The sequence below is a fragment of the Nicotiana tabacum genome, chromosome 8 (genome assembly GCF_000715075.1).
Source record: "Nicotiana tabacum cultivar K326 chromosome 8, ASM71507v2, whole genome shotgun sequence".
NCBI classification, from domain to species: domain Eukaryota; kingdom Viridiplantae; phylum Streptophyta; class Magnoliopsida; order Solanales; family Solanaceae; genus Nicotiana; species Nicotiana tabacum.
Genome location: NC_134087.1, coordinates 89,145,172 through 89,154,429, shown reverse-complemented (window position 1 = coordinate 89,154,429; position 9,258 = coordinate 89,145,172).

The window sequence follows — 9,258 nt, the reverse complement described above, 5'->3', positions numbered from 1 at the left end:
TAAACCCCATTATCCAATCTCCATTGTGATTTCTGAAAATCCCACATATTCCTCCTATTACTGGGTTCTCTTTAGCTGCTCCATCTGTATTTAGTTTGTAGGATCCTCTTTTTGGTGGCTCCCATTTGATTGTGATTTGGTGTTTTATTTTGGTGGAACCATTTTTAGTCAACATGAGGTATTCTGTGGCTTTGGAGATGGTGTTGGAAGAGTTGATAAGCTCCTTTTTGTCATTAAAGAGGTTGTTGTTTCTGGTTAACCAGATATGCCAGAAACAGAAGGGGATGATGTTTTCCTAGAGAATGAGGCTATGAAAGGCTTTTTCCTAATTGAACTCCCGGTTGATGGCCATTGTTGGGCTGAAAATATTGGGGTTTTGTTGTCTATTTTCACTAGATGCTTTGGAGAGCATGTCATTCCAAAAGCGTACTACATTGGTGCACTCAAAGAAGATATGGTCGATTGTTTCTTGACCATTATTGCAATAGGAGCACTCGGGATCACAATTGACCCCTATTCTGTGGGAATAACTCTTTGTGGGTAGCCTTTTGTGGGTAAGCAGCCAGATGAAGTTCTTAATTTTGTTGGGTGCTTGGAGTTTCCATACCCGTTTGAAGGATCCTTCATCATCTATTTCAAAGCTGTTATTTACCTTGCTTAGAAGAGAGTAAGCAGAACTGTTTGAGTAGTAGCCACTGATAGTTAATCCCCAGATGAGGGTGTCCTCTTTTGTTGGATTTGGAGGAACGAAAACAGAGTCTAACAAGTTGAGGATGCTAGGGGGAGGTCCATGGATAAGGTGGATAGGTCCCAAGCCCCTGAATTGTAGACTGAGTCCACCTTGGCATTTAGGTCATTATGGGACAGTAGGCCCTCAATCAATTTCCTAATTGCCGATTGATTGGGTATCCAAGCATCATTCATAAAGCTGACCCTATTTCCTTTGTGAACTACCCATCTGCTTGCTTTGCTGCAAGTGTTCCATCCATTTAAAATGCACTGCCATGTAGGGGATTTGGGGTATATAGGATATCTTATGGTTCTAGTTGTTCTATGTGGTTGGCTCAGGTTGCAGTGCTTATGAATGAGGATTTTTGCCCATAAGCTATTGGTATTTTGGTAAGTCCTCCAGGCAAGATTTGCGGGGGCTGCTTTATTTTTAAGGTCAGCTTTTTGAAGCCCTAATCCTCCATCAACCTTCTTTTTTGTGACTTTATCCCAGTTGATTAGGTGCAGTTTTTTCTTATATGGAGTAGTGACCCATATAAAGTTCTTTTGGATTTTATCAATTTGTTTGGTAACTTTGGTGGGCAGATTGATATATTTCATGACATGGCTTGGAATGCTGTTTAAGGAGGACTTGGTCAGGACAGTTCTGCCAGCCATGCTTAGGTAATTAGTTTTCCATCCAGCCAGTTTGGATTGCATGCTATCAATTATGAATTGAAAGTCTGCACTTGTAGATTATTTGTGGAAGATGGGGAAACCAAGGTATTTGCCAAAATATGTGGTGGCTTGAATAGATAGTGGATTAGTGAGGCTCTCTAGAGAATCCTGGGATGTATTGGAGGAGAAGAGCACTCTAGACTTGGCAAGGTTGATTTTTTGGCTTGACTGCTCATTGAAGGTCTGCAGAATAGAGAGGATGATATTGTAGTTTCTAGTGTTTGCTTAGGCAAATAAGGTGAGGTCATCTGCAAAGAATAGGTGAGATATTCTTGGGCCAGCTCTACTAATACTTATAGGTTGCCAAAGATTGTCCAGGACAACCTTATTAATAGACCTGGATAATCTTTCCATACACATTATGAAAAGGTAGGGAGATATTGGATCTCCTTGCCTTATGCCTCTTGAAAGCTTGAAGGATTCATTTTTCCCACCATTAACAAGAATAGAGATGGTGGAAGAGCTAATGCATGACATAATGAGTTTGGATAAGCCAGGAGGGAAATTGAAGGCATGAAGAGTGTCCTTGATAAAAGACCACTCCAGCCTATCAAAAGCTTTTTTAAGATCGATTTTGAGGATTATGTTGCCATTTTTCCCTTATATTTTCCTAAAGTGGGTGATGTATTCTTGCACGATGATGGCATTATCACATGCTCTTCTGTTGGAGAGGAAACTAGCTTGGCTATGCCCAATGATATGTGGCAACAGTGTTTTTATTCCGTTGACAATGATCTTGGTGATGGACTTGTATATTATGTTACACAGTCCAATTGGCCTGAAGTTTTTTCGCATTGATACTTGGGGGCATTTTGAGATTAGGCATAGCAGGGTTTGGTTCATGGTTTCATCCATGGAGTTGGAAGAGAAACATTTCTTGTAGAAGTTTATGACTGAGCTACCCACTATGCTCCAATATTTCTAATAGAAGAATGGGTAGAGACCATCAAGGCTAGGAGATTTGAAGGGCTTATGGGAGAAGATTGCCCTTTTTATTTCTCCTAACTCAAGAGGCATGTCTAGTATATCCCTTTGGGAGTCAGAAAGAGTGTGGGACATAGAAAGATGACTGGTGGTGACCATTGGGGCTTGAGAGTGGGAAGAGGTATAGAGGTATGTGAAGAAGCCCATTATGGCTGTTTGGATATCATGTTGGTCATGGAGCCAGTTTCCATTCTCTTCTTTTAGAGAGAGGATTCTGTTCCTTCTTCTTCTTCTTCTTCTTCTTCTTCTATTGAGGGTGGAAGTGTAGAAGAATCTAGTGCTAGCATCACCCTCATTGAGCCAGTTAATCCTAGATTTGAGCTTTCTGAAACCCTCTTCATTTTTGAGGATTGAGTTAAGCTCATTGACCATATTAGTTTCTGGATTTAACAAATAGCTACTGAATTGGTAATCAGGAGATTTTTGGATTCTAGCAATTCTAGCTAGAATTCTTCTTTTCTGGTGGAAAATGTTACCAAAGGTATCTCTATTACACTTAGTAACAATTCTTTTGAAAGAGTCAGTGGATTGGAGGAGAGTGGAATATTTAGTGAAACCTCATTGATGATGTTAGGAAAAGATGGGTGGCTAGCCCACATTGATTCAAATCTAAAGGGTCTAGTCAGATTATTGGATGGTGTCCCTACCAGGCTTACTTGGATGGGGCAGTGATCAGAGTGGGTCCTAGGAAGGTGCAACACAGTGGCCTCAAGGTACTGTTTGATCCAATTTTCATTGGCAAAGGACCTATCGATTCTTTCAAGGATCAGAGAAGCCCTATTACTGTATCTCTTATTTGACCAAGTGTATTTACTCCATTTGTAACCTAGATCTAGCAGATTCCATTCATTTATACAGTTCCAAAATAGGTTACTATGACTAGGGCTTATGGGATTGCCCCCAAATTTATCCCTTGCCTTTAAGACTTCATTGAAGTCTCCTCCCACAAACCAGTTATTTGTGAGAGTTTGGAAATTGAAATAAGGTTATCCCACAGTATTTTCCTATCAGCTAAAAGATTACTTGCGTAAATTGCAGAGAAGAGCCAGGGAGTATGATTAGGTAATACCTTCACCATTGCATGGATACCTTGAGGTGTGATGGCCACCTCACCGACACTCAACATTGTCCTCCTTCCACATAATCACAATCCCCCCCAGAAAGGCCGATTGTCGGTGATTGAATAATCATGTCGAACTGAAGTTCTTCTGCCAACTTCTTATGGTCTGCCATTTTTGTTTCAAGAAGAACAAGCATGATTGGCTTGTGCATTTTTACCATCTCCATACAATGCCGTTTGAACTCAGCATTGTTTCCACCCCTAACATTCCATATGATGTAATTCATTAGGGGTGGTGGGGATGGTTAGTGGAGGCCTTCCTGAGGGTTCCCCGTACCTTGCTGAGCCCTCGTCAGAGATGGTGGGTTTTTTCTCTTGAGACTGAGGACTGGAGTCAGATTCAGTAATGGCTTGATGGCCAATATGTCTGAAGGGACATTAGGATTGGACCGCACTTGATCATTGATCTGGAGCACAGAATCACTAGCACCTCGCTGATGTCATGACTAAACTCGATTGCCCTGACCGAGTCCAGTAGGAGCGAGTCTGTTCGTAGGGGGCCGTAGATTGTTCCCTCCTCCTCTAACGTGCTTTTCTTTTTGAGAATTTCTAGGGCCTTACTGATTCCCTTTTTGATGTTGCTGAGAGGCGGGGAAGTGCTCTTCTCTCATGGTGCAGAAGATGATAGAATTTGATGAGTTTGAGGGTTGATTGTTACGAAGATCAGGTCCGCCGTTGCCAGATCAGGGAAGAAAGGTAGAGACTGGAATGTTTGGAACATTTGGTTGTTGAGTATCTGAGGGTCGATATTTGGTGAAGCACTATTGTCACTACCCTAAACCCGAACCCGGTCGTGATGTCGCCTCTCGTGAAGACAAGGCCAGCCGATACTTCCCATTTCAATATTTAATAGTTAAACAGTAAAAAACAGTCTAAAGCATGATAAAATAATTCAAAGTTTAAGCAGTTAACAACATAATGTGCGGAATACAACCCAACACAGCCCGATACCGGGGTGTCACTAGTCATGAGCATCTAACAACCTGGAATACTCAGAGAAAACTACAGAGTTTAATAAAGTAACTAAAAACATAGAGAAATAAGATAGGGAGAAGCTCCAGACTGCGAACGCCGACAGCTACCTAGAGACTCCTCGGATCCGCTTGAGCTGGGAAGATCAGCACTTGAGAGCGGGACCAGATGCGCCTTAATCTGCACACAGGGTGCAGGGAGTAAAGTGAGTACTCCAACTCAGTGAGTAATAATCATAAATAAAGACTGAAAGCAGAAAATCACATAAGGCATATTACAGGCTATAACGAGGCAGTAAAACTAGTAAAAATAGTAAATCAGTAGAAGATATGTGAAAGTCATTTTAGTTCGAATTACGCTTCATGAAAAGCCTTTTTCAACAATTAAGCAGGTAAATGAAAGGCAATTAAGGAAGTTAAACACATAAAGGTTCGCCCCTTGGGCACAATATCAATAAATCCGCCCCTCGGGCAATATCTCAGAATAATACTAGCCCCACGGGCTATATCTCACATCATAATGGGTACCTGCGCTCACTGGGGGTGTGCAGATTCCTGGAGGGGCCCCTTACGGCCCAAGCGCAATATCAAGTCATCTCGTGGCATCATAATTAAGCCCTCAACCTCACATCAACAAGCCACCTCGTGGCGTACATATCTCAGGCCCTCGACCTCATAATCAATATCAAATATTTTCCTCACAATATAGGCCCTCAACCTTACTCAGTAAAAATCCTCACAAGCCGCTCGGGCAATAGTAAAACATCATTCTCAACCCAAAATATCATTTAGAAGAATCATTTAAGTGTTAAAACAGAGTAAACCTGGTTGAGCACGAAAACATTGAAGTATAACATGACTGAGTTCAAGTATAAAGTCAAAACAGTGAGGAAATATCAATGAAAATCCCCTAAGGGTTCAAATAGTTGGCACGAGACCCAAATATGGCATTCAACCCAAATAATGACGATAGCAAATAGATTTCAGTCAAATACGCGGTAAAATAGTCATTCGGGATGGACTAAGTCACAATCCCCAATAGTGCACGACCCCACGCTCGTCATCAAGCGTGTGCGTCACCTCAATATAGCACAACGATGTGCAATCCGAGGTTTCATACCCTCAAAACATCATTTACAATCATTACTCACCTCAAACTGGTCAAATCTCTAGCTCGCAATGCCTTTGCCCCTTGAATCGGCCTCCACTCGCGTCGAATTTATCCAAAATCAGAATCACTGCATCAAAATATGCTAAAGGAATGAAGCCCAAGCGAAAATAATCAATTTATAATACAAATCCCGAAATTACCAAAACTCGACCCTCGGACCCACATCTCGAAACTCGATAAAAATAAAATCAACGGAATTCTTATCTTCCCACGAGTCCATACATACCAAGAACACTGAAATCGGAGTCCAAATGACCCCTCAAATTCTCATTTTAAAGTCTCTTAATCTCAGGCCCTAATTCCTCAATTTTTGGCTTAGATTCCATGATTTGTTAGGTAGATTTCACAATAGAATCGAGTTTTAAGTCCAAAATTCTTACCTCCAAGTGATTCCCCTTGAATCCCTCTTCAATCCCCTTAAAAACTCCAAAAATGACCAACAATGGAAGAAATAAACCCCAAATTCGCGGACAAGACGACTATTTAAATCTTCTGCCCAGGCCTGAAATCCTTCTTCGTGAATGCGGTCAAAGCCTCGCATTCGCAAAACACAAAAATACCTTGGCCAAAATTCCTCTTTCGCGATCGCGACCACCTCATCGCGAATGCAATGCTTTACTCAGACAGACCTTCGCGATTGCGTTCGCCCTATCGCGAACGCAATGAATTAAATTCCTCTGAAGCTCAGTTGCCCATTTCTTCTACGCAAACGCAACAACACCCCGCGAACGCGATGCACAGATGCCCAGCCCTTCGCGAACGCAGAGCCTTCCTCGCGAACGCGAAGTCTAAATTTCCAGCTTCCTCAACTGACCCTTCGCGAATGCGAGGACCCTCTCGCAAACGCGAAGGTCATTTTTATGCAGCACTGACCTGCAATTTTCTGCAGCTCCAAACTTCATGGAATGGCCCGATTGACCACCCGAAACTCACCCGAGGCCCCCGAGACCTCAACCAAAGGTACTAACATATACCAAAACCTTATTCAAACTTGTACCAATCTTCAAAACACCTAAAACAACATCAAATCAACCAATAACACATCGGATTCAAGCCTAAGTTTCCAAAATTTTCCGAATTCCGCTTTAGATAAAAAAACAACCAAACCACGTCCGAATGACCTGAAATTTTGCACACACATCCCAAAGGACACAACGGAACTACTGCAACTCTAGGAATTCCATTCCGACCCCTATATCAAAATCTCACCTACCAACCAAAAATCGCCAAAAATCCACTTTCACCAATTCAAGCCTAAATATACTCCGGACCTCCAAAACTCATTCTGATCACGCTCCTAAGTCCCAAATCACCTCCTGAAGCTAACCGAACCATCGGAACTCACATCCGAGCTCTCTAACACATAAGTAAACAAAGTCCATAGTGAAAGTCCGTGGAAGTCCAACTACAAAGTCCATAGTGATCCTCTCCCACTTCCACTCTGGAATATCCATCTGCTGAAGCAAACCACTCGGTCTCTGATGCTCATATTTCACCTGTTGACAATTGAGACATCGAGCTACAAATCCCACAATGTCTTTCTTCATTCTTATCCACCAATAATACTGCCTTAAATCTTGATACATTTTCGCGGCACTTGGATGAATGGAATACCGCGAGCTATGGGCCTCCTCTAGAATCAACTCCGAAGCCTATCCACATTGGGCACACATATCTGGCCCTGCATCCTCAACACCCCATCATCACCGATGGTCACTTCTCTGGCATCATCATGCTAAACTCTGTCCTTAAGGACAAGCAAATGCGGATCATCATATTGGCGCTCTCTGATGCGATCATATAAGAAAGACCGAGAAACCACACAAGCCAATACCCGACTGGGCATCGAAATATCTAACCTCACGAACCGATTTGCCAAGGCCTGAACATCAATTGCAAGAGGTCTCTCCCCAACTAGAATATATGCCAAACTCCCCATACTCACCGACTTTCGGCTCAAAGCATCGGCCACCACATTAGCCTTCCCCGAATGGTACAATATAGTGATATCGTAATCCTTTAGCAACTCCAACCATCTCTGCTGCCTCAAATTAAGATCCTTTTGCTTGAACAAGTGCTGGAGGCTGCGATGATCAGTAAACACCTCACAAGACACACCATACAAGTAATGCCTCCAAATCTTCAATGCGTAAACTATGACAGCCAATTCCAAATCATAAACAGGGTAGTTCTTCTCATGGGGCTTCAACTGACGAGAAACATAAGTAATAACTCTACCCTCCTGCATCAAAACACACCCAATACCAACTCTCGAAGCATCACAATACACAGTATATGAACCTGAAGCTGATGGCAAAACTAATACTAGAGTTGTGGTCAAGGATGTCTTGAGCTTCTAAAAGCCCTCCTCACACTCATCCGACAATACAAATGAAGCATCCTTCTGAGTCAACTTGGTCAAGGGCGATGCGATGGATGAAAATTCCTGAACAAACCGGCGATAATAACCCGCCAAACCGAGAAAGCTGCAAATCTCTGTGGCTGAGGATGGTCTGGGCCAACTGTGAACCGCCTCTATCTTCTTCGGATCAACTTGAATACCCTCACTGGACACCACGTGCCCCAAGAAAGCCATTGAACTGAGCCAAAACTCACACTTGGAGAATTTTGCATAAAGCTTCCCCTCCCTCAACCTCTGCAACACAACTCTCAAATGCTCCGCGTGCTCCTCCTAATTACGCGAATATACCTGAATATCATCAATGAAGACTATGACAAACGAGTCAAGATAAGGCCGGAACACGCTGTTCATCAAATGCATGAACGTTGTTGGGGCATTGATCAGCCCAAAAGACATCACCAAGAACTCATAATGACCATATTGGGTCCTGAAAGCTGTCTTAAGAATATCTGAGTCCCTGATCTTCAACTAGTAATAACTTGAACGAAGATCAATCTTGGAGAATACTCTCGCTCCCTGAAGCTGGTCGAATAAATCATCAATATGAGGCAAATGATACTTGTTTTAATTGTTACCTTGTTCAATTGCCTATAATCAATGCACATCCTCATAGTGCCATCCTTCTTCTTCACAAATAGAACCAATGCACCCCAAGGTAACACACTAGGCCGAATGAACCCCTTATCAAGGAGTTCCTGAAGCTGCTCCTTTAATTCCTTCAACTCCGCTGGTGCCATACGGTACGACGAAATAGAAATGGGCTGAGTGCCTAGCACCAGGTCAATACCAAAATCAATATCTCTGTACGGTGGCATGCCCAACAGGTTTACAGGAAACACATCGGGAAAATCCCTTGCAACTATAACAGAATCAATACTAGGAGTCTCAGCACCGACATCCCTCACAAAGGCTAGATACGAAAGACAACCCTTCCCAACCATACACTGGACTTTCAAGAATGAGATCACTCTACTGGGAACATAATCAGTCAAACCTCGCCACTCAATATGTGGCACACCCGGTATAGCCAATGTCACTTTCTTAGCATGATAGTTCAGAATAGCACGACTCAGAGATAACCAATCCATGCCCAAAATGACATCGAAATCCACCATACACAATAATAAAACATCTACTCGGGTCT